We start from the raw sequence: 25,326 nt of genomic DNA, 5'->3' as shown, positions 1-25,326 counted from the left end.
ACTTCTATGGCAATTGTTGGGGACCCTGATGACAGAGTGGTTATACGTTGGGCTGTGATCAGAATGATCAGTTTGAAACCGCCAACCGCTCTGAGGCAGAAGCTTTCTACTCCTATACATAGTTACAGTCGTGGAAACTCACAGGGGCAATTCTACCCTGCCCTACAGGGTCGCTATGACAGCATCGCTTTATAGCTGTGAGTTTTACAAATGGCAATTATGTGAGCTTCGGTTGTGCTTTTGGGTAAATGTTGGACTGCTGTCATTCAAGCCCACCAACTGTTCCTGGGGAGAAAGATGGGGCGGTCCACTCCTGCCAAGATTCAAAAGCCTCAGACATCCTGCATAGGGTTGCTATGAGCCGGAATCCGCTCCATGACAGCTGGGTAGTGTCCCAGCACTCAAGTCCCATCCCTGTCCCTGAAGCATCGCACCTTTTCCTGAAGGCCTCTTTGTGATATGTTCCAGGTTGGTGCCAGAAAATATTGGTGATTTCGTGACGTGATTAATGAATTAATCCACTGCCTTGAATTCTCCCAGTCACCACCTCTCAGCGCCGAGCATAGCCAATGGAAAATTAATTGGTTGCAAAGTGCATATCTAATTACAACATCCCGCCCTGCCACTGAGATGCTTAACTGTTAATTATAACATATGCAACTCGATAACAGACGTTAGCGTCTAATGCAGCATTAATAACGCCACTTGGGCCGCCCAGCGCATACACAAAGCTCCCTTTTATCTGCCATTAGGACAGACTGCATTGGAAGCACGGAAGTCCTGTCCTTAAAGCTTTCCTGTCCCTGAAAGCAAACGTTTCCCTGCAAACCTGGCCCGCGCTTCCAAGCACACGTCCCCACCCGAGGCCCCGCCAGCTGCCGCGGCGCCGGGCGGTGGCCTTCGGCGTTACTAAACTGGGCTGTCCCCGCCGCTCCGGCTACCTCCCCTGCGCCCCAGCGGCGATCCGCTCTCCAGGGCCCGCCATTCCCGGGAAAGAAAGGCGAACTACATTACCCAGCAGGCCGCCCGCCGCCCTCCTCCCTTTCAAGTCCTTGCACGTGGCCGGAGGGGAGGGCGGGGCCTGGACGTCACCCTTCCACATTCTCTTTTCCCTGTGTCAGAGCAGGGAGCTTTTTTTTTTCCCTCTTTCCTTTACTCCCTCCCCTCGGCCCGCCCCTCCCTCCCTTTTCCCTTTCCCTCCCTCCCCTCTTGGCCCGGTCTGCGCGCCGGGGCGCCGGGTCCCCTCCCCAGCCGGGACGCGCTGAACTCGCGGCAGGAACCGTCTCTCCGGAGCCACCTCCCTCCCTTCCCCTTCCCTGTCCCCTTCCCCCACCCCGACTCCGGCTGGCGCGGCGGCCCGAGGAGCCCAGAGGTGAGCATCCCCGGCGCTCTTCTCCCGTTTTACCCCTCGCAGCTCGCCGATCGATTCCGGGACCCGGGGGGAGGGCTGGGGGTGCGCGTGCCAATAGGCAAATCCAGCCCGAACGCCCCGAACAATTAGCCCCCAGTCTCCACCTCCCTGTCCTGTGGGCAGCGGAGCGTCCGCGCGCCCCGCACTCTCGGTTGGGGACGACGCCCCCTCCCCGGGCTGGCCCGGTCCTGCGCCCCGGGGAGGAGCCGTGGCCCCGGAGCTCCAGCGCCCAGGAGAGCCTGGCGGGGGGTGGAGGGGGACGCGCGGCTGGAGCCCCGCTCGCGTTGGGGCGGCGCGGAGAGGCCGCTGTCATGTGCGGGGTTCCGACCCGCGGGGAGGACGCGAGCGGGCGCGCTGCGGCGCCCTTTTGTTTTGAAGCCGGCATTTGCTGCATCGAGCTGGGGCAGTTCAGCACGGGCCGAACTTGCAGCTGTTTCCGACGGCGCTGGGTCGCGGGAGGGAGCGTGGCGCGGGGTGGCGACCCGGAGGGGCCCCCAGAGCGTGTCTGGGCGCTGCCCCTCCTTCCGCGGTGACTGATTGTTCGCGGCGCCGCCGGGTGAGTGTGAGTCCCCGCCCGTCCCCGCCGGAGCGGAGCTGTCCGCGCATGGCGGTCGTCTAGACTGGCTGCAGCCCCCTCCCAACGTCCCCGCCGAGCCGGAGTGGCTGGGGGGCGGGGGGACGCAGATCTGGACAGACCCCGCAGTTGTGCTGCTGCTGGCCTGGCCCTGGGGACTCCTGTGCCTGGGAGTAGCCGCGGGAGGGGGAGGGGAGGGGAGGAGTGGGTCGGCCTGGAGGTGAAGTTGACAGCACCCGAGACCCGCGGGGCAGCGACGGTCCTGAGCAGCGGCTGGTCTGCCCGGCGTGCCGGCGACCGTCCCTGACGCCCGCCTTGGAGGGGGGCGCGGCTGGTCTGCGGTGGATGTCTGGGGACCCGCGACCGGAGCTGGGGTGGCCCGGGGGAGACGTCTCGAGGACCGCGACCCAGCTGGGTATTTCTCCCCATGGGTTTGCAAAGACAGTCGCGGGGGGCTGAACCCCTTGTCTGGGCAGCGGGCTCCGTGCCGAGTTTTCTGGCTCAGGCCGGTGTGTGTGTGCGCGCGCGCGCACACGCGCGTGCTCAAAAGGGGGACGTGGGGGGGGGGGCGGCGCCGTGCGCCGTGTCCCCACCCCGGGGAGTGAGGCATCGCCTCCCCCGCCCAGCTGTTTGTGTGTGTGTACACACTGCCCGAGCGTGTGTGGGGGGCGGGGACCGAAGACCACGGCGTCACGGGGACGCGCGCAGACAGCCGCCGAATCGGGGACCCCCTGGTCGCGCCAGCGCTCCAATGAGGCTGGTCGTCCTGCGTGTGCCCGTGTGCGCGCGCGCGCGCGCACGCGTGCCCAGGCTACTTGAAGAGGAGGCCCTTCGGCTGGGAGGGAGCGGCGGGGCGCCCCTGACCCGGGAACTGGTCTCCCTCCGGGGTGGCGCGGAGATTGGTCGGGCTGGGTCCAGAGGAACCAAGGGCGCGCGCGTCGCCGCCCCCACGACCGCTCAGCTGACCTTTGCACTGAGGCTTGTCTAATGGTGCGGGTGCCGCGCGGGCCTCCGTCTTCCCAGACCCCGGCGATTATGGGCGGCGCTGAGTCGCCCCCACCTTCACCTTTCGTCCTGCGGACTGGGGGGCTTCGGCTGCTGCGGGCGCCCAGAGGCCACCAGCCGTGTCCACTTGGCTACCAGCTCGATCTGTGCGGCCAGGGGATAGTGCAGGGACAGCACCGCAAGGGAGAAGCGGCGGGGCTGCGCGCCCGCATGGCAGGCAGGATGGGATGGGTCCGAGGGTGAAAGTGACACAGCGAGAGAGAGGGCGCAGGGCCAAGGCCCAGCTGAGCAGAGGGCGGGCCCAGCGGGGTGGCCCAGCTGTCAGTCCAGTGTCCTCCCGCCAGGCCCGCCCCGGGCTCTGAGCCCCAAACCTCAGGAATCTCCACTCGGAGTATGGGAATTCCACAAGAGGGGCCTGTCTGGCTTTAAAGAAATCCCAATTGTCCGGGACCCAAATGCACGCGCCAGACATGGGGGAGACGTCTAGCCTCTCCAGGGATGCCCTCAGGTTGCCCGAGGAAACTCTTGAGTATTTACAACAGGGTTCGATTTACACCAAGATCTTCTCCACTGCTGTGTCAGGTGTCTGCCCCGGAAACGGGAGGCTTGGAGCCTTACACCTGTTTGTAAGGCTTTCTGGGCAAAGCCTCAGGAGCGATGAACAGATTGCTAGTCCTGGTGGCATCGTGGGTGGTTAACACGTTGGGCTGCTAGCCACAAGGTCAGCAGTTTGAAACCACCAGCCGCGCCATCTAGAAAGATGAGGCTTTCTACAGCTATAAGGAGTTGTGGTCTTAGAGACCCATGGGAGCAACTCTACCCTGCCCTTTTGGGTCGCCAGGAGTCAGAATTGACTCCATCGATGGCAATGCATTTTTTGAGTTTTGATACTAATGGTAATAATACATTTGTATGGCTACAGGCTTGACTTTATACACCAATGACTTTCTGACCAGGGTCCTGTGGGGTAGGGGAAGTATTAATCCCATTGAACAGATGGACACACTGAGTCTCAGGAGGGAAAGTGACCTGCCTTAATAGAGCAAGGGCCCTGAGATTTCTCTCCTCAGCTTATAACTGTTGTGTTTTAAAAGTGGCCACTTTCTTGTTTGAGAGTGTCTCAGGAACTACGGAACCTGATGAAGAAAGTCAAGCATACCGGTACTTATTCTTTGTCAAGGGAGGCTTGGTGGTGTAGGGGTTACACACTGGGCTGCGATCCACAAGGCTAGTGGTTCGAAACCACCAACCTCTCCAACGGAGAAAGATAGGGCTTTCTACTCCTGTTAATAGCTACAGACTTGGAAACTCCCAGGGGGCAGTTCTGCCCCGTTCTGTAGGGTCGTTTGTGAGTTGACATTGACGCGATGGCAGTGCATTTGTTGACTTTTGTTTCCTCTTTGTCAGAACACATTTGATTGGTTAGCAGTTCTTTTTTTTTTTTTTGGTTAGCAGTTCTTAATGAAGATAGCCATTGAAGGACAGGAGTCGGCTGTGATGTTACTGTCACTCATTAATAATTGAGTGGTGACTGGATTCTGCTGTGATACATCCAGTACATGCCAGGCTCTTGCCTGCCTGTAACCAGCACACAGTATCTGTGTGTACCAGTGTGGGTGGCGTGAGGAGACCCTGAGCGACAGAGATGATTGGAATATTGCTGAAAGCTAAGCAGTTGGAACCCACCTAGAAGATGATTTGTGCCAAGATCTTAGCTCTGAGCCACAAGGAGCAGGTCTGTGCCGCACACATGGGGTTTCCTTGAGTTGGAGTCACCTTGGTGACAGCTAGCACTGATAACGGGGCCACATAGAGCCTTGGTGGTGTAGTGGTTGTACGCTGGGCTGGCTGCCTTCTGCGAAGTCTGCAGTTTGAAACCACCAGCCACTCTGAGGGAGAGAGGGGAGGCTTTGTACTCCCCAAAAGAGTGACAGTCTCCGAAACCCACAGGGCAGTTCTACCCTGTCCTGTAGGGTCGTTATGAGTCGCAATCAACTCGGTGGCAGTGAGGTTTTTTTTAGTACAGTTTATGTGTTCGTGGATCAGGTGCTTGTCTATCTTAGAGTGTTCACTGAGTCCTTATTAAACTCTAACTTTATTTTTTAGTGGGAGAAAGATGGGACTTCCTACGCCCATAAAGAGCGACAGTTTTGGAAACTCACAGGGGCGTTCTACCCTGTCCTATCCGGTCACTAGGAGTCGGAATTGACTCGAAGGCAGTGAGTTTGGTTTTTATTATTTTTCAGGACAGGGAAACGCTCAGTAACTCTCCCAGGTTGGATACCAGGTCTCCCTTCACTCTCCTGGGATGGGGGAACAAAAGAGGAGGCCTCTGCCACTTCAGACCGGGAACTTGCTCTCGTTCTCTCAGTGGCCCTCGAGGGCTTCTCTCTTCTCTGCTGCTTCATAGATGGCTCATCCACACGGCGAGGGAGTGGAAACCAGTCCCCTCTACTAGTGTGACACAAGCCTCCTTGCATAGCCCCACCCCGTCCTTTGGTAAGAGTGATAGAGACTTGGGTAGAAGAGCCAAATTCAGAAATCAGACTCCCAGCCCAGCACCTAACAACATCAACAACGTAGTTGCATGTTTGTGTGTGAAGAGAATCGAACACATGGCCTCTGCCTTCCAGAAATGTAGTCTAGCTGTGGATAGCAGGTGGGAGTTTAAGTCCAGCAACTGCTGAGCCCCTGCCATCAATGCCTCACTCAACTGAGCTGGAGACACCCAGAGAAACTAGGATTGTTCCCGGAAAATGAACCTGGTGCTACGGAGCCCCCAGGGGAGGAAGAATCCATGAATATTTTAGGATACTCCTCCTGAGACTTAAGTCTATTCTGCATATGTTGGTAGGCAGGCATCCCCCCACAGGTTCTTCTCAGGAGTACACGCAGAAGGATGCACCCGGCCAAGAAGCACCTCGTACCCGTGCCACCCCAGAGGTCACGCTGTGGGAACGTTGCAGTAGGGCCAGGGGTGAGTCCTTCCAGAGACGTTAGGCAGCTGGTTGGGAAATTACCCAGAAACCAACTGCCTGGTTGGTCCTCTGCACAGCGAAGAGCTGACAAGACCCCTTGATGTGCTGTGGCAGTGGGATCTGTGTGTGTGTGTGTGTGTGTGTGTGTGTGTGTGCATGTGCGTGTGCGTGTGGTGTTGTGGCTGAGGTCTCACTCAGGCTCTGGCTTAGTCATTACTGTCCTGTACATCTCTGTGGATGCTTTCCCCCCAGCTGTAGTTGAGGCAGCCCTGACCTCCTGGGGGCCAGGGCTGACCGTGCCCCATGGACTTGTCCAGGGCAGACCTTTCTTCTGAGGCACCCCAGGGTGGACTCCGACCTCTAGCCTTTTGGTGAGCAGCCCAGAGCCTTAACTAATGGCACTTTCTGAGGACTCCGGCACTGCAGGGTGGGTCTCTGTTTTGTCTGCTCCCAAACTAGAAGTCATGGTCCCCGCCATTCCCTTCCAACTGGCGTCTCAGTCTGGGGCCCGGCGCCCTTGTTTTAAGGTGATGCTGTGGCAGTGGAGCACGTTCAGGAGGAAGCAGAAGGTGGGTGGTTGGCATTGAGAGAGGATCGCTCGCCCTGACGGAGAACAGGAGGTACAGACAGACGGCAAGCTGCAGTCTTTGAGCCGTCGCCAAGCACGATGGCAATTTTGCATAACGTTCCCCAATAATGCGACAACCCCCTTTGATGTTCATTTGTGGGCAGATGGTGTTTGATGGCCTTGGGAGTGGAGACCTTTGACCTGGGGGGCTTTCTGCTGCCTCACTGGTCACTGGAGAGGGGTGGCTCACACTGCAGCATGGGGTCCCTGCCTCCCCCCCTCCCCACACACCACCTCAGATGCTCTTGGGCTGCCGCCAGCGTGACAGTGGCCTTCTCTCTGATTCACTGTCATGCTGCCCACAGCTGCCTCCTCTTTCTGAAGCACAAAGCTTCCTGGAGCTTCCCCCCTCTCCCTGTGACCAAGGCAGAGACACGCCTCCCGTCCAATGGTGACACCTGCCCGGGGTGCAAGGCTGGCTCCGGGATCCTTTGGCCCTCTATCGAGCAAGACCAGAAAGCTGATTCCCGGGGCACTTCTCCTATCCTGGACCTCATAAAAAGCTGGGTTCTCACTTCTTGGCGTGTGAGCCCCTCTCTCTCCCCAGCCTTGCTTTCCTGCCCTTCATCTTGGGCATCCCAGGTGGATGGGGCATACTCTGGAAAGACAGTGGGTCCCGAGACCGCCAGCTTTTCCTTCCCACTCACAGTCTCGGGTTCTCCTGAGTTGCTGTGTCTGTGTTCTGTTCCAGAGGTAGCTTCCCCTTGATTCTTAGTAGACTCAAGGAAGAACCAGAGCTCCAGGGGCAGGGGTGGGGGCTGGTTGGTGCTAACTATCATAATGAACCCTTAGGACAGGGCAGAACTGCCCCTGTGGGTTTCTGAGATTGGAACTCTCTATAGGAGGAGAAAACCTCATCTTTCTCCCAAGGTGCGGTTGGGGTTTTCAAGCTGCTAACCTCATAATTAGCAGCCCAACATGCAATCCCCTACCACCACCAGGGCTTCTACATGGTGAGTGCTAGGGGCCATTATCATACCCTACACTGTTTGCCAAGTGTTTGTCCACAGTGTTCCTGTGAGGCTGTCATGAGCTCCGTTGTGCGGAGGAAGGAACTGAGCCTTAGGAATCATGACAGCCCCGAACAGGAACCTGACCCCAGGCCTTCAAACAGACCCACAGTCCCATGCCCAGGACTCCGATGGGTCATCACGAATGACATCATCTTTTAAATTTGGGGGTTTATTTTTAATAATGCCACCAACATACACATGTCACATCTATTTCAATCATCCCGTCACATTGACAGGAGTGGTGGGACCATCGCCACAATCGATTCCAAGATATTTCTTCCTCCTTGTACTTGTTAGCTCCTCCTTTCCTGCCTGCCTGCCCTGTCTCTTCTCTGCCACTCTATTGATCCAGTTGTTGCCTCAGCAATAACAGCACCTTTATAGTTTGGTGGGTGGGGGGCCTTGAACCTTCCAGAGCTCCTGCATGTCCACTGTGGGCTCAATTCCAGCCCCTAGGCTAGACCAAGTGCTAACTTACCTAAGTACTGGGGTGGCTGAAGGATGGGAGGCAGTTTCCATAGCAACAGTAGGTGGACCTGGGCCAGTCTGGGATGGTTTCACACAAGAGGTGGATTTGGGAGCAGGTCTGCAGTAGAGAAGGGGTGAGACTGGGCCGATGGCCTAAAGATGGCCGAGAGGAAATGGTGTGTGCTTGTGGTGGGGGCAGGGCAGACTACAGCGATGAGGCTGATCATCTGGGAGCCAGAGGACCCTGTGTGAGGCTCTGGGCCACCGCCCCTGCCTTCCTGGAACCCACTGCCTAGGGAGGGAGAGAGACAGACACTCAGACCATGAATTCAATATGGCGGAGGTGGAAGTGGGGTGGCCTGTGGCAGAGAGCATCTCAGGGACCTTATTGTAGCGGAGACACGGGGCATGCTTCTATCTGTTCCCACCTCAGAGATCAGGCTCCTGGGCTGCATATTAAGAGATGAGAAGGAATCAGCAGGAACGGAACCAGGAAAGCACCATCCAGGGCAGAGGAGAGCGTGCACAGGGGCACAGAGACCGGAAGCTGCCTGGGCTTACGCAGCAAGGGAGCAGGGCAAGAGGCAGATTGGAGTCGGCCCTCAGGAGCTTTGCAGACAGGCTGGGACCGTGGCTGTGCAGGCTGGCGGAGCTCAGGGGAAGAGGCCCAAAGAAGAGCACAGGTGCGCAGCCACGGGCCAGAAGAGAAGCCTGGGAGCTGGGGGACCCTTGGCTGGTGGGTAATATCAGGCTCTGGCTGGGGTCACCGAAATGGAGATCCAGAACCAGGTCTGTGGCTCTAGGGATGGGAGGGAGGTCACATGCAAAAAGGGGTGGAGAGGAAGGTCTGAAGCAATGGCAGGAAGGAGCCGTGCCAGGAAGGCTCAGGGTTCAGGTGCGGCTGATGTGGTGGGTGGCCACCCTTTCCCAGGTAGGAAATGCTGGTGGCAGGAGCAGGTCCACTGAGTTAGGGAGGGAGGAATGATTGGGGGAGGTTATTCAGTGAGACACTGCGTGGAATGTGAAGTGCTGGTGGGATAGTCTGAGGCTGGTGCCAGCCTTCCAGACCGTGCCTTAGTGCATTGGGTAGGAGGAGCCCCAGGGGGAAGTGTGGGTGGGAGCTGGAGGTCTGGGAGAGGGGTCCCTTCTGCTGCAGACAATAAGAGAAGACCCCTGCCCACTATTGTCAGAGAATGCTTTGTCATGCCGGGCAGGCCAGCGCATGCTTCCAGGAAGCCTGGCAGGCAGGATGCTGTGTCATGCTGGAGGCCCAGCTGGTGGGAGCCTTAGAGCGAGTGAGTGAGAGTGAGCGAGAGGAGAGACGTTTTTCATATTGTAAAATCCTGGTCCCGGTCCCTGGGGGACATGAACACTGGACAGGAAGGCTACAGACACGGATGCAGACATATGACGTGGAAAACGACAGTGTGAATTAAATGGAATATTGTAGATACCTCTGAACTACTTATACCACACAGCCGCTGTGTTTTAGATAGAGCTCCAAACCATTCCCATTCTGACTCCTCAGGACCCCAACCAGTGCTGGGCATGCAGCAGGTGCTCAGCCTGGCTTCCTGGGTCTGCAGGGATGTGGCCGAGGTACTTCAGGTGGGAACAAGTCCTAAAGGGGTATCCCCACACCTCGTTCCACTATTTTTAGTATCCCAGCAGAGTGAAACTTGACAACCTTCCAACTCCAAAGCTGTAGAAATGCTGGGTAAGATATACGTAACCAGCGCCCCTTCAGAGAGGAGCCAAGCTTGTAAAACGTAAGGAAATCCACAGGGAACTCCGGAGTGAGTGTGGAGAATAAGCTGGGGCCAGCCACTCATGGGAGGAGGGGGTCAGGGGGGCTATGGAGGTGTGGCTGATGGCCTCAAAACTAAAGGGAGTTGAACCACATCTCCTCCATGGCAAGACCGGGAGCTAAGATCTAGAACCCTGGGTAAAAGATACCTGCAATGCCTTGCGTGCTGGGGGAGAGGGTGGACCGTGTATCCCACCTGTTGGTGCAGGGGGGAACTTCTCTGTCACTGTCACGGCCTGGGGAAGACTCTTCCCTGGACCTTCCCAGAACCTTAGGCTTGTTATGGGGTTGGATGTCCAGGACACACCTCGTCCCAGAATATCCAAGGGGAGGCAGGAGCACGGACACTACTCTGACTCAGGGACCAGGAGCCCTGGTGGCATCATGGGTTATATATTGGGTTGCTAACCACAAGGTCAGCAGTTTGAAACCTTTCTTGGTGGGAGGAAGATGAGGGAGTCTCCTCGCTCCTATTGGGTTGCTTTGAGGTGAACCGGCCCCAGTGGCAGTTAGTTGGCTTTGGGTCAGGGCTCTGGGCCTGGAGTTTAGGGGAGCTTCTGGGGCTCTTGGTTCTTGTTGATTGGGATGTTCACCGCAGAGAGATGCCTCAGAACCAGGGCAGCCTGAGAGAGAGAAAGAGAGAGAGAGATGTCCACACAGTGTACATTTTGAACTTTTCAAAAATGCAAACCGCAACAAAAATGCATTTTGAACTTTTCAAGAATGCAAACCGCACACAACTGCAGAGGTACATGCATACATGCAGTGGGGAAGAACACTGCTGCCCGGGTCTTAGACTCTTGGGAAGAGGCTACAGACAAGCCCATCTGGAAGGCCAGCATGTTCTTCCAGGACATGAACTCAGGTGAGGAACTTATAGCCAAGGCATCTTGCCAGGAGCCCCCAGAAGAGCACCCTACATACATTCTAGCTTCTGCTAGACTATGCATCATGTGATCTTCCTGGTGCCCAGAGTTGTAAATTCCTAGAAATTTCACCTTGAGAGAGAGCTCGGAGATCAGCTAGTCAGGCCTTCCCTAGTGACTGGTCGTTTACTGGCTTAGGAGGCCATAGACACCCCTGTCTGGTGCCCATAGTTTGGTTCATGGCTTTTCACTGGCTGATTGGAAGCTCAAGCCTGCCCGGAGGCCCCCAGAAGAAAGGCCTGGTGCTCCCCTTGTGAGTCCCGGACAGCCCCGTGGGGCACAGGTCCACTCTGCGGCACATGGGTCGCCAGGCGTCAGAGCGGGCTCTGTGATTTTCCTTTTTGGTAGTTGGACAGGCTTGCCTCCTGGCCCTGGCTACCCACCCATTGTCCCTTCAACCATTAGCCCTGCCGTCGGCCATCTCTTGCTTTCTGCTAGAAGGATCTTCGATCAGCAAACTAAGATTCTGCGAGGAGCCAGCGAGCTTCTGCCGGCCTTTCTTAGCACAGAGGGAGCGATTGAAGATGCAGGAAGGTGAGCTGAGCTGGCTGCTTCTCTGCAGCCGTGGACGTGGGTGTTTCGGAAAGCCCTGGCCGGCTCAGAGCTTTCCAGGCAACCACGATGGGAGAGGCATCTGCACACACAGCAAGTTCCTTCCTCCAGCCCCCAGGATACATTTCCGCTCCTCAGCCAGTAACCCAGGGATCGGGTGCTGGCGTCTGCTCTGTGGCTGGCCCCAGTTCTAGGCTCTCTGATGTCACTTCTGTGAGAAATTGATGTCAGGGTCACATCTGAGCTCCTCTGGCTGCCAAGGTGGTGTGTCACCAGGCAGGGGTCAGAACCTCTCTCCTCCACCCTCTGTACCTTTCCACCCTGTTCTGATCCCAACTGTCCCTCCCAGGGCGGGCACTCTGCTTCGGTGGTTCAGTAATCCACTGTAGCGGCCACGCAGAACTCACAACTGATGCTCACAACGATGAGGCTTGTTAGGGAAGTTGACAGGTTACAATTCAGGTGAGAAATGCTCAGGACACAGTTGTTCAGCCAGGACAGTTTCTTCTCTGGCCCTCAGCCTCTTAGCCTGGCCTCTGCCCTGCTCCGGCAAGTTAACAAAGCTCCTTCAGGGCTTCCCCTGAATGCCCAATGTGTATTCAGCTCGAAGGCATTCCACTCTAGCTCCCGAGACATCTCTCGGCTGCGAACATCCCGATCAGCAAAGGACGAAGAGCCTCCAAGGGACCCCCAACTAAGTGCCCAGAGGCACACTACTCCACAGGCCAGCCTCCTGACCCAAAGCACACAGCTCTGCTTGCTCTGTGTGCTGCTCTGGCTCCTGCTTCAACTTGTTGCTCCTGTGGTGACAGAGCTGCCTCCCATATCAAGGAAGTTGAATGTGTGGGGATCTTGGGGTCCAAAGGACATGCTTCCGAACGCCTAACTGTGGTTGGGACCACTGGGCCCCCAGGCTATTCAGAAAGGATGTGATCAGTTCCCATCTGCACTGGGTGGAGCGCCCATTCCCCATGCTCTTCCCTCGTGGGGCCCACCCCTGGGATCAGCATCGTTTTGATCTCAACACTAGCTGGAACCCCAAAGACCTGTGCCAAGTTTGGGGGGCCTTTGCTGAGATATTTATGAGCGTGACCACTGAGATCAAAGAGGTGGCCTGCAGGAGAATTCCCATCTCGCCGTGCCACCAAACAAGCTGGTACCCATAGACCCAGTGTCCTTCAGGGCATGCCCTCTCTGTCTGGTACAGCGCCTTCCTGCTTCTCCAGCTCGCTGTACCTGCAGCGTGCTTTGGTGACTGCGGGTCATATGCTCACAGGTGCCACACTGGGTTCTGGATCAAGTCACCTCTGTAGCCAGGTGCACGCAGGACACTGCGCTGGTAGCCTAGTGGTGAGATGCCAACTCTGAGAAAGCACCCTTCTCCCTCCCAAACGGTGCCTGTGTCTAATGTCTACCGTTGGGCCGTCTTCCTTTTGTCTGAGCTAAGTGTGCTAAGTCCTGCGTACGGAGAATCAGAAGTGTGCCGAGGCAGCCAGGAGGGGAGAGACTATGTCATGTTCTGCCCAAATGAAGCTACTTTGGAGCGTGAAGGGGGCGGGTGGGTGAGTATCTGCTGGGACACAGGACTGCACATGCCCTGGTTGAGCATTTGGGCAGATCTGCCTTGTCCTCCTGTGAAGAGGGAGAGATGGAGAGCCCTGGTGCTGGAGTGGTTAAAACTACTGGGTAGTGGAGCTGACCAGCCACTCCATACCATGGAAGTTGGGCACGGCAGGCGATTTCCATGAAGATTTCCCGCCTCGGAAACTCCCTGTCGCTGCGCTACTCTGCCCTGTGAAGTCACTCAGCGTCAGAACCTTGGAACTGTTTGGAGCCTCTCTCCTAGCTGCCGGTGACCGCCGGCCATCCCTGCCTGCAGCGCACAGACCCAACCGCCCACCCCCTGTATGTGACTCCGTTCCCGTGTCTGCCCTGCCCTTTGATAACGAACCACTCAGAAGGGACTAGGATACCCCTTGATCTGGTATGACCTCACTTCATGCAACTGATAACCAGAGGGAAACTGGATTTCCTTCCATCGGGGTTCCCTTTGTACCACAGCAAACCGTGGAAACGGTGGCTGAGACCGTGGGACTACGGTGGCCTGGTACCTGGAGACGTGCTGCCCTGCCGCACAGCCTGCAGTGACCTTGAACACATCACGCTGAGCCCAATGAGTCCATGGCAAAGGGATACGATATCATATGCTCTTATTTATTTGCCATAAACAAATATATAGAAACTGAAGGTGGAGATTCATGGTGCCCAGGGGGGCGGGAAGGAGCTGACAAGGGGCCTTGTTTGGCTGCAGGGCTCTGAAGTTAGGCTAATGGTGACGGAATGGCTTGGAAAGGGGTCGTGTGAGTGTGCACAGCTTGAGGGACGTCATCCGTGTTGCTAGCCGTCCATGTAGAGCGGAGCCTGGAGCGCCACACTAAAAATGGACCGATGGCGGTATGTTTGACGGTTTTTCTTTCTGTCTTTATCCGTGTAGACGTTGTTGGGCTGGCAGGTTTTGCTTGTGTGTGTGTTTTGTTTTTTAACTTCTTATTGTGAGTTGAGTGAAGGTTGCCCGAGCAGACCCTTAGTCATACATTCGACAACGCACACGCATTGGTTTCATCTCACCCCTGGAGCTCCCTCAGTGTAACAGCACACATCCCACTTCCTCCCTGGCTTTCCCATTCCCATTCCTTCTTCTTTTCTAGCCTCTCCCGAGCCCCGTCCTGGGACAGATGCTGCCTTTTAAATCTCAGGTGGATCCTTTGATCTCAGATGGACCTCAGGCGTGGGGGGGGGGGGGGTGTGCCTGCTTCGTGTTATTGTTTCTCTTATACATCAGTCTACCCTGTGACTGAGAACAGGGGTGAATTCAGTTCCAGAACTGTAGGGTGACTAAGGGCCACCATGTCTCACCAATCACTATCTGAGCAGTAACATGTGTTTTGTGGCGAATATTTTCACCCCCATCAAGTGAAATAGACTGAAACAGAGCCCGTTTCCAAGCAAACTAACAGTCACAGGACAGAGGTTAGAGCTTCAATATATCTGTCTGGGGGACGGGTGGGGGGCAGGGAGGGGGCAGACCCAATGCAATCCATAATGCAGGCGATACCAGGTTCCTCTTATGGAAACGGAGCACACTTGACATTTTTGTCTCCTCTGTGACCCCGGGGTGTGGATGAGACCCTATGGGAGGCGTCATCTTCTCATCTGGAGGGTCAAGGGTCAGGCTTCTGAGGCAGGGATGATCGTCCTGGCTTGGGCTGACAGGAGAAGGCAGAATCTGGATGTAGCGGCTCCAGCTCCTCCTGTCTAATGCCTCCTGGCTCGGCCCGGCACGGCACACTCACGGCGGGGCAGTGTGTTCCTTCCCCAGATCGGGTGGTGGTTCTCGTAGGCTGTTCATGGTGATTCAGGGGAAGGTCACCGTGCGACCTTCAACTTCTCCGGCACATTCTGATCCCATTCGTCCACTGCTGTCCGCTCCCTATACTGTCGCCCATCCCGCTCGCCCCGCACCCCCCCCCAAGGCCTGCCTCCATCCTTCCTCCTTTCCTAACCCCTCAACTGTGCTGTTGGGTAACGGCTGCCCTCCGATCTCGCCTGGTTGATCAGCTCTCACGGGGAAGGGAATTCAGTCTAGACCTGAAAGGGCAGCGCTCTGGTCTGAGAGGTCCCACCAGTCTATCCGACCCATGTATGAGTTTGTATGGCAGTCCCTGTTTCCTCCCACTCCATCCAGGCCTAATAATGGGATCCTGTGCAGGGCAGCCCCATGACGGCAATTCTTTCCACAAAGTCGGAATTCTGGCCACAGAGGTACAGCGAACCCTCCAGCCCAGGCCTCTGCCTTCCTTCCTCTCAGGATCATTTCCCATCGGGTAGGAGGGTGGGGAGAGGGCCCAGGCAAGTTCCAGGAATGCAGACAGCACACGGGCCAATGAGGAGACAGAGGCCGTTGGCTGGACTGCTGGTAGACACTCTCGGGGGGGTGGGGGGCAGGTTATAAATCTCAGGCAGCACCAAGCCTGGTTTATCCCCATGGGGTCCGAGTGATTGTAGTTACCTCATTAGAGCCAAGTTTACTTAATGTCTCCGTAATAGATTTGAGAACTGGAAAAGCAGTTGAGCGGATTTCAAAGTTCCGAGTTCCCCAGCGGCCTGCTGATGTCCTCCATAGCGCCGGGATCCAACGCTCTCTCACTGCAGGGTTCTGATGGAGGGAAAGGGGCCCGCAGATTCCAGCATATTCTAGCCACCCAGAGATGCTAACTGAGCACGTTTTCAGGGGTGGGGTGCATGGGGGGGGGGCAGGTGGTAGCTCACTGCAGTGACAAGCTGAATTATCGCCCTGCTTTGTGCTCTTGTCTCTGGCTCCAGGAATTATTACTCCAGCACCCTTGTAATTATTCCAGCTTCTGGAAAATTATTACTCCAGCTTTCCTGTGAATTATTACTCCAGCATTCTTGTGAGTTATTACTCTGGCATTCCCATGAATCCTTACCCCAGCATTCTTGTGAGGTGTCAGGGGCACTGGCAGCACCTATGCCCTTCCAGCAGGGACATTTAGGAGAGAGAAGGCAGGTGGCTTAGCTAAGGTCCGACTACTGGACTTGGTGGGGAGAAAACAAGATTAAGGACGGGCTCTCTGAACCATGCCCTACCAGCTCTCCGGAGAGCCACGTGGAAGTTTCCGGATGCCTGGACTGGCCATGTCTCCCTCGGGAATAGGCCCCACTGCGTGCGTCACATGTCTATGCCCAGGCCTGAGGCACGGAATCAGCCTGTCTTCATTGGGTTTGCCAAGCAGGGCACAGGGTGTATCTGGACAGAGTGAGAGGCCCTACAGGGCCGAGGACAACTGCCGCACAAGGCTTGCAAGGCTGAAATCGGAGGGAGAGACCCAGGCCCTTTCTCCTGTGCCTTGGGGGTGGGGGTGGGCTTGACCCGCCCGCCCTCCAGGGCCATCTCAAAACCAGACCTCCAGGTTTCCTAAGAACCTTTGGGGCCTTCTTTGTCCATGATCAGGGCAGAAGGTGACTCAGTCCCAAATCTGCAAGAAGCAAGGCCTTCTGGTCCTGGGCCTCTGCAGGTGTCCCCCCACAGTGCCTCACACAGCCCCTCAGAGATAGGGCTCATGGTCTCCCCAGGCAGCCCAGACCACCACTTGGCAGCCCCAGGCCTGTAGACGTGGTTCTTCAACCACTGTCTGCCTCCCAGTAGCCCTGGCGACAGGAAGTGCACGCCCCTCTTCTTCCGGGCAGTTAGGCATATGCAGTCCCCACCCATTCACCCCACCGAGGTTTCTCATGTCAACTTGTCCAGAATCTATTCCGGATCCCCTTCCCCATATGCATCTTATTGATGCTCCCCTAACAGCATGGTCGGAAGCACCCAGAAACACACAGCTGTCACCTCCCTCCATGTGGACCCTTGCTTCTGTTCATGCATCCAGGATCGTGTCCTCTTTGTTTAGGGGCGGCTTCTTGACGGGGGATTCCCATACCTTCCCAGCTCCGGCCCAAATACTCCCTGGCCAAGCTCCATCTCCCCACCCCTGCTGAGTCCCTTTGAACGGGTCCCACCAGCTAAGGGTCAGGGTGCCCAGAGGGAGGGGAGGCTGACCCACTTTCATAGAGGAGGGTCAGAAGCCTCTGCCCAACGTGGCTGTGGTGGACACTGGGGCGGGGTAGGCATCCAGGCCTGGGGAAGGTGAGGCGGGGTCACACAGGCCACCGCTGCATGTCTCTGCCTGCCCGTTGACTGCTAGGCATTGGCTCCAGTCCCTTAGGGCGCCTTCCCCTGGCCTCCAGCCCCCTTGCTTCTTCTCTTCCTTGCTCAGAAGGATGACAGTGATGCCGAGGAATTTCACTGCCCAGAGACCAGCATCCGAGTTGTAGACCGTCGCCAGGGGAAGGCACGTTCTGGTTCGTGTCAATGAGAACCAAGACAGTTCTCTGGAGCTGGTCCTGTGGGTCAGAGTGAGTCAGCTCCGAATCCCACCAGAGAGTCAGCCAGGGGCCCTCTCTGCCACTTCAGGGGTTTGGGTGGTTGTTGATCGGTGCCTTCTCGTTAACAGCCAAGCAATTAACCCTGTGCCGCCCGGGCCCCTTGTGAGAGGCTTGGTGGTGCTGTTTGGGGCCCTGCCTGTGACTTTGGTCCTCAGCAGCTGTGTGGCAGACAACGTAGCATTCTTGGCCGTGGGCTTTAAAGAGCAGATATGGAGCAGCTGGTGAGCTCTCTCCGCTGGCTTCTTGGTTAGCCTCTGAGCCCTTGACTGTGTGCACCAGAGTGCTTCTTAGGAGCTGCACTGACTGGCATTTCCTGGGGAGATGGTGCCTGGGCTGCAGATGGGCATTGGGGGCCCGGTAACACAGAGGAGCTGTCTTCCAGAGCCTCCCCTTTGGCTCCTAGGGGACACCAGAGGGCGGAAATAGAGTCCCCTCTGCCTTTGGGGACATAGACTGTCCCCGGAGCAGGTGGACAAGGGAGACTCAGGGTTACTGCCAGGGAAAGCTGACCTTACTCTGAGGGCGGTTTAAAGGCGACTGCGTAGGCAGCTCTCGGGGATCTTGGCGGGGGCGTCTGCCCTGTGAAGCGCTGGCTAGCTGCAGGGATGATCTGTATTTATTGATTGAAGGGGGTCCCTGGTTCCTAGAGGACCCCTCCTTTGGCCCTTAGTGCTGCGTAGAAAGGCTTTCAGGTCTCAAGCTTTTGCTGCCTCTGCCTTTTCTCCTGTCAAGAGTTCCATTCATGGAAACCCACTGGGACAGTCTGCTCTGTCCTACAGGGTCCCTTGAGTCAGAATCCACTTGATGCACGGAGTTTGGGGTTTTGCCTTTTCTCCTGGGTCTATCTGTGCCTGTTGAGATGGCAGGCAGCACCCCATCTTCACCCTTCCCTCGATCCCATCAAAGAGGAACTGCCCACCCAGGACCCCAGTCAGTGACTTTCCAGCCAAGAGTTTGTAGTTTGGGGAAAAGATTTTTTTTTTTTTTAAGTTTCCTAATTTCTTCTGAACTGCTTCAGACACTCCTGGGCCTCTGGGGTTCCTCCACATTGGGTTCCTCCTTGTTCTCAGGTGATGTAGTGGTTCGGCTGCTAACCCCAGGTCAGCAGTTCAAAGCCATGAGCCTCTCCACAGAAGAAAGATGAGGCTTTCTACTCCCACAGAGTTCCAGTCTCGGAAACCCACAGGGGCTATTCGACCCCTGCTTTGAGAAGTCTGAGTTGGCTTCGACTCAGTGGCCATGAGTTCGGGTTTGGTTTCTTCTCCGGAGACAGCTTTTCTGACCGGCCTGGGGAGGGTCTCAGACCAGCTAGAGTTGGTCCCCGTCATCCCAGAAGATTTCTTTAGAAGTTTTGCCAGCACTTGGCACGAAGACCTAAAAGCCCTGTAGCCCAGGGGTGGATGTGAGGGTCCTGTCTCAATGGAGCTCCCCGTTGAGTTCATGGGAGTCGAGAGGACACATTGGTATCAGTAGCCCTGGGGCAGCTCCACATATTTCTGCCAAAGCTCTCCGCCCCTGAAGCTGTTTAGAGACCCGCTGTCTTTCAGCTAAGCCTGAATTCCTTTCTCTTGTAATTAAGGAGCCCTGGCAGCCCAGCGGTTACGTATTGGGCCACTAACTGCAAGGTCAGCAGTTCAAAACCACCAGCTGCACCACGGAGACAGATGAGGCTTTCTGCTCTCAGAGTTACAGTCTCAGGGACACCCAGAGGCAGTTCTGCTGCGTATGCTGTCCTGCAGGGTCACTGTGAGTCCGTAGAGGTTGTGTGGGTGGTTTGGGTCTAGGTCATAAATGGCTATTGTCAGTGAGCAGCAGGCCCTTGAATACAATGGAGCCGTCCATCTGGGGCCGTCCATGCCTCGGGACGCTGGCCCTGCGCAGTGTGCGTGGCTGTGGTTGTATGCTCGTGAGGACACGTGAAAGATGCTGTTATGAGCAGGTGCCCCCGCTGTGCTCAGACACGTTTCTAGGGGAGAGGCTCCTCCATCCAGTCATTTAAAGACGGTGTGAAGTTTTGCACATTGTCACTTTCACACCCCCACCCCCACCCCATTGAGTAGTAATTGGCCCCGTTAGCAATTATGTTAAATCTAAAAAAAAGAGGAGTGTGTTTGGTTTTGTAGTGCTTAATTAGGTGTGGGTCTTGGTTTGTTTCCAGCCTTGTTTGTTAGGGCTGTCACGTTCCGGGTCCTCTCGGGGAAAATCGGGTCCCAAGCCCTGAAGCCCTGACTCGTCCCTGCCTGGTCAGCAACCCGGAGCTGACACGGAGCACCCAGTTCTGGTCTGTGCTGCCTGGTTGTGAAGTAAGAAATCTAACCCAGCACAGCCAGTGACCCCCACCGAGAGGGAAAACCAAAAAAGCAAATCCACTGCCTATGAGTATATTCAGACTCATCCCTGCCATCGGGTCAAGGCCAACTCACAGCAACCCGGCAGGCTCGACCTGCCCCTCTGAGTTTTCAGGGCTGTCACTCTTTATGGGAGTAGAAAGCTCTGTCTTCTGGCCTTGTCGTTAGCAGCTCCACCTGTAACTGCTCTGCCACCAGGGTCCTCGCCAGGAAGAATGCTAGTACCTATATCACAGGGTCAAGCTCACAGGCCAAGCCCACTGCCGGTGGGTCAGTTCCGTGTGTTGCACAGTGGAAAGACGCAGATGGGCAGCCCTGTCTCTGGAGGGGCCTGAGGTGGATTTGAACCGTCAGTCTTGACTCGTAGTCGTCCAACAGACGGGCTGCACCCTCCAGGGTCGTAGTCATTAAGGAAATGCAACGAATCTAAACAAATCACAGTAAGACGCCTACTTCACGCACCCACTAAAGAACAGAGACCAAACCCACTGCCCTCAGTGGGTTCTCACTCACGGTGGCGCGATAGGACAAATTAGAGCTTCTCCCCAGGGCTTGCAAGGCTATAAACCTTTTCAGGAGCGATGGCCTCGTCGTTCTCCCCTGGAGCTGCTGGTGGGTTTGAACTGCGGGCATAGAAGTTAGCCACCCGGAGCATACCCCACAGTGCCCACAGGCCTCTCTTTGCACCCAACTCAGCTGCCCATAATAGTAAAAAGGACAGATGTGTTGGCGAGCAGGTGGAGAAACCGGAGTCCTTGTATCATAGAGTGCCAGTGGACACGGCAAATGGCTCAGCCACTGTGGACAGCGGTTTGCCAGTTCGTCGGGCAGAGAAGTATAAGATCACCGTATGGGCCAGACCCCAGGAATTGAACGGAGATACTCCAACACTGTGGGCTCAAGTGAAGAATGGTGTGCGGCTGCCCCCGGACCGGACAGCATTTCATTCTGCTGGGCATGGGGTCTCTGTGAGCTGGCACTGGCTCGACAACTCAAGAAGATGCTTTTAGAAGAAATGTTTCTAGCAGCCCTGTTCCCAGTTCCCCGGGGGGGGGGGGGGACAACCCCAGTGCCCATCAGCATTTGAATGAATGAACAAAATGTGGGGCCCATCAGCCAGGGGCTGGTCTTTGACCTTCAAGTGAAATCAAGGTTGGATACATGCTACATCCCAACATGGATGAGCCTTAGTGCATTCTGCTAAGTGGAAGCATGACACAGCGCTACACCTGATCCCACTTCCAGGACAGGTCCCGGATAGGGCAGTCCATCGAGCTGGGGGCTGACGGGAGCAGGCCTGGGGAGTGACCGCTTAATGACTGTGGGGCTGCCTTTGGGACTGGTGAAAGTGTTTTGGAATTACACAGAGGGGGTGACTGTACAAGGTGGTGAATGTATTAAATGCCACGGAGCTGTTTCCTCTAAAGCGGCTTAGGTGGTTGATGGTATGTTCTGGGTGATTTCAACTCATAGACGTTGAAGAAACACCACTAACTGTTCAGCTCTGTGGGCCAACTGCCTGCAGTACAGAGCAACAACCCCTGCCCCAGACTCTCCCTGGGGTCTCAGCGTGGGCTGTTCTTGGCCAGCCAGGAAGCATCCACTTTCCCAGCTGTGCGATGCTTGGGGTGGACACAGCGTTGAAGCCCTAGCTCCGGGCGAAGGGAGAATAACTAGTTAGAGAGACCAGGAACTCAGGAACCATTCCGGTCAGCATGTGGCAGTGACGAATGCCATCCCATGGGTGGTGTGACAGTGTGCAGTTACGGAATCCCACGGAACCGGGCGCTCGACTGCCAACCGAGGGGTCAGCAGTTGAAACCCACCCATTCTCCCCACAGAAGAAAGGCTTGGTGGCTTCCTGCCCTAAGCCAAGAACACCCCATGGAGCCGTGCTGCTCCGAACGGACCCAGTACCAGCCATCCACAAACACAAAGCAAGCAACAAGATGTGTTCTACCAGTTCGTGTTTACCCCAGCCCCCACCGCCTCCTTCTTCCTGGCACCCACCCCCTCCTGTAGCTACCGTGCTTTGAAAACCACACGTGCACGGCACCTCTCACATGTCTGTCTAATGGTCACCCTTCTGCCCCCACTGTCCCCGTCATGTATGACTTTAAGGAAACACAGCCGTCGCTCAGCCCCCTCATGAATAATCCAGTACATATCTATGAACAATACCTCGTAAAGGAAAACAACCTCCAAAGAGGGGCCGTGAGAACGCTTTAGTTCCGTATTTCTTCACGCACAAAACGTGAATTCTTAGTTTCTCCTTTCCTAGCATCAAAACCCCAGACCTGCTGCCTTCGACTTGACTTGTAATGCCCTGTAGGACAGAGTAGCCCTGCCCACTAAGGCTTCAGGGGCTATACGTCCTTAGGGGAGCAGATTGCTCATCTTGCTCGAGTGTTCTGGAGATTCCTGCCCATCAGCCCCAGTGTACAGCGGTCTGTGGGGTGGCTGTGCCCTGATCACCCAGCCGCCCTCGTTGTGGATGTGTGAGCAGTTTTCAGTGTCCTGGGTGTGACAGGCCGTGATGGAGCACCTGCCCCAAGCGAGAGGTGCAGACTGAGGGTCGAGGGTGAGCAGCAACTCCCAAAGCTTGGTCCCAAGATCAGTGGGATCACAGACACGCCCTGGTGGCGGAAGTGGTTGGACTGCAATCTGCAAGGTTCGAAGTTCGAAACCACCAGCTGCTCCTGGGGAGAAAGACGGGACTTTTTACTGCTGTAAAGAATGACAGTCTCAGAGGATCGCAAAGCAGAGGCTGGGACAGGTGGTTTCCTGAGGGCTCTGGAAGTCTCTTCATTCACTTGGAATCTCTCTGGTGCTCACAGGAGATAAACATGGTTAAAACAAACAAACAAGCCCTCCTCCAAAGAGTCCATGCCAACTCACAGTGACCCTGTAGGACATGGTAGACCTGCCTGTTTGGGTTTCTGAGGCTGTAACTCTGCACAGGAGTAGAAAGCCACCCGTCTTTCTCCCCAGGAGCAGCTGGTGGTTTTGAACGGGGGACCTTAACATTTAGCAGCCCAATTTATCGCCAGTACACCACCAAAGCTAGTGGTCTGGAAATCATGGAAATCGAGGTCCCAAGAGGCTGATGTAAGTAGCCCTAGGTGACAGACACAGCTAGTAGGTGGTGGAAGCAGGACTGCAGCAGCCCAGTCCAGCACCCAAGCCCTCATCCTAACTTGGGGGTCGGGGGTGGGTGCTGTTGGCTGGAGGTGGGACACCCTGAGGGAGGCACTTGCGGTGACCTTTGAAGGAGAAGGCAAAAGAAGGTTAGTTGACCTTTGTCTGTTTGGTGAACTGGCATGGACAGATGACTGACCACCTTCTCAGAGGTGGACAGCATGTGACTGAGGGTTGTCTTGGGGGAGGGAGGCCCCATGTCCAGAGCTCCAGGTTGCACTAAATTACCAACAGGCAGTGAGTGACTAGCCAAATCTGGCCCGGCCCACACACCTGTTTGAGGCAAAGGCATTTTAGCATTAGTGTGTGAAAGGACTCAGCTCCCTGTGGTTTGTGGCCTCTTTCTTCTTGACCCCTGCCTGGCCCTGTCTCCTCTGGGTAATGTAGACAGGTGGTCTCCTGCATAGATTGCCTGAGCAAGGGAAAAACTGATAGGTGCCCTTGCACATAGTTATTTTCCTATGCGATACATATCATGCAACCGCACGGTCACTCAAAACTCACTGCCATCAAGCTGACTCCCACTCACGGCGACCCCACAGGACAGAGTAGTCCCTGCGGACTTCCGAGACGACAGCTCTTTCTAGGAGCAGAAAGCCTTGCCTTTCTCCCCCGAAGGCTGGTAGTTGTGAACTCCTAGACCCATGCATAACCCACTCCACAATTAGCCAAGAAATCAGACAGGCAGATCATCTGCTGCAAAAGACCTCTTTAGAGTATTGAAGAGCATCGATGTCAACGTGAGGATTATGATACACCTGACCCTCAGCCATCATGTCTGCCATCGCCTCGTAAGCGTATGAAAACTGGGCAGGGAATCAGGGCAACCAAAGAACTGGCATCTTGGAGTTACGGAGCTGGCAGAGCATACTAGCGATGCCACGGGTCGCCAGAAGAACAGACACGTCACCCGGGAGGAAGTACAGCCAGAATGCACCTTGGAAGTTAGGAGGGTGAGACTTTGTCTGACATACTTTGGGCTTGTTACCAGGTGGGACAGGTCCCTGGAGAAGGATACTATGCGTGGTCAGGACCCACACATGCATGACCATGCATGACCCATGCATGGTCTCAAGTCACATGACCCAAGGGAGTCGGTGAAAAAGAGGAAGTCCTTCAAGGAGATAGAGGGACACAGGGGCTGCAGCGAAGGCCTTGAACAGCACATTTATTGTGCAGATGGCACAGGGTTGGACGGCGTTTCGTCTATCGTGCGTGTGGTGACTATGAGTCAGAACTGACACGTCAGCCGCTCACAGCGCGTATGGATATCACCGCACTAACATGCAGTCATTTCCTGTCACGTAGACACCAACGCATGGGGACCTCGTGCATGCCGCAGTAGGGCTGTACCCACCTGGTTTTGTGTTTTCACGATCTTCTTTAAATACAATGTTTCATTGTGTTTTAGGTAAAAACTTGGCCCAGCAAATTGGGTTTCCATTTTGAGTGACTGCTGACTGTTTGGTGTCATGAAGTTAATTGTTTAAGGAAGAACCTGCCTCCAGGTGATATTTGTTGTATAAGCCAATCTATTATTTGGCTGGAAGGTGACCTGAAGACTCGCTTCGATTCCAAGTTCAAATGACATCTTAGGGTGAGACTCTCCGGGTTCCTCTAGTGCCAGCAGGAATCTGAGTCTTGCAGCATGCTTTTCTCCCATTCCTGGGACCTGGGACCTCTGTCATGTTACTTGTCAGAAGGGCCGGGAGTTTCAGCCTCATCTGTTTCTCCAGCTCTAGGTGTGAAGATGTTGGGGGGGGGGTGGAACCCCTTAGGACTTTTAGTGCCTGATTTTTCAGAAACAGATAGCCAGGCCTTTCTTCTGAGGCACCCTAGGAGGGCCCTCAAGCCATAAATCTTTTGGTTAGTAGCTGAAGACGTTACAATTTGAGCCACTTGTGGTCATTACATACTCTGGTGCCAATTTGAGACTATTAAGTGTGAAGGCGTGGAGTTTAGCCTGTCGATCAGGTCGCGGCTTGATGACCTCATTTGGAGGTGCTACGGAGAGAAATAGCTCACTGGAGGTGGGACACTGACACTCTCTGCTTTGTCTCCCTGGGAGACAGACACTCCTACTAACAAGCCACATGGAGCTACGCTGATGGCTGGTAGGGCCACGTGGAGACCCAGGCCATCGCCAAGATGCTTCCACCGCCACTGGACCCATAAGACTTCCCACCCACTGGCCTGTGATCTTTCTGCATTTGGCGTCATGGCATGTATTGTGTGAGTCTGAAGAGGACTTTATAGACTATTATCAGACATATGGTCTAATTTCAGACTTATGGACTGGGCTGGGGTGTTTTCTTCACATACAAATGGTCTTGTCTATAAAGCTCTTTCTGATACACATATGAGTGTCTATGAATTTGCCTCTCGAGTCTACCCGGACTCACT

At 55.6% G+C, this 25,326-nt stretch overlaps 1 protein-coding gene across 3 annotated transcripts in view; it reads left to right on the top strand.

Annotated features, from left to right (window-relative positions):
• The first annotated feature begins 1,165 nt into the window (after positions 1-1,165).
• CTIF (cap binding complex dependent translation initiation factor) overlaps positions 1,166-25,326 on the top strand; it is a 263,218-nt gene continuing 239,057 nt past the window's right edge. For all 3 annotated transcript variants that reach the window (XM_075533017.1, XM_075533018.1, XM_075533016.1), the window contains exon 1: positions 1,166-1,372. The gene's annotated coding sequence lies outside the window, so the exon portion shown is untranslated. The remainder of the gene's footprint in view (positions 1,373-25,326) is intronic.

The sequence above is a fragment of the Tenrec ecaudatus genome, chromosome 15, assembly GCF_050624435.1.
Source record: "Tenrec ecaudatus isolate mTenEca1 chromosome 15, mTenEca1.hap1, whole genome shotgun sequence".
Lineage (NCBI taxonomy): Eukaryota > Metazoa > Chordata > Mammalia > Afrosoricida > Tenrecidae > Tenrec > Tenrec ecaudatus.
The sequence above is the reverse complement of the archived record's forward strand: the minus strand, read 5'-3'. Positions and strand labels throughout refer to the sequence as shown.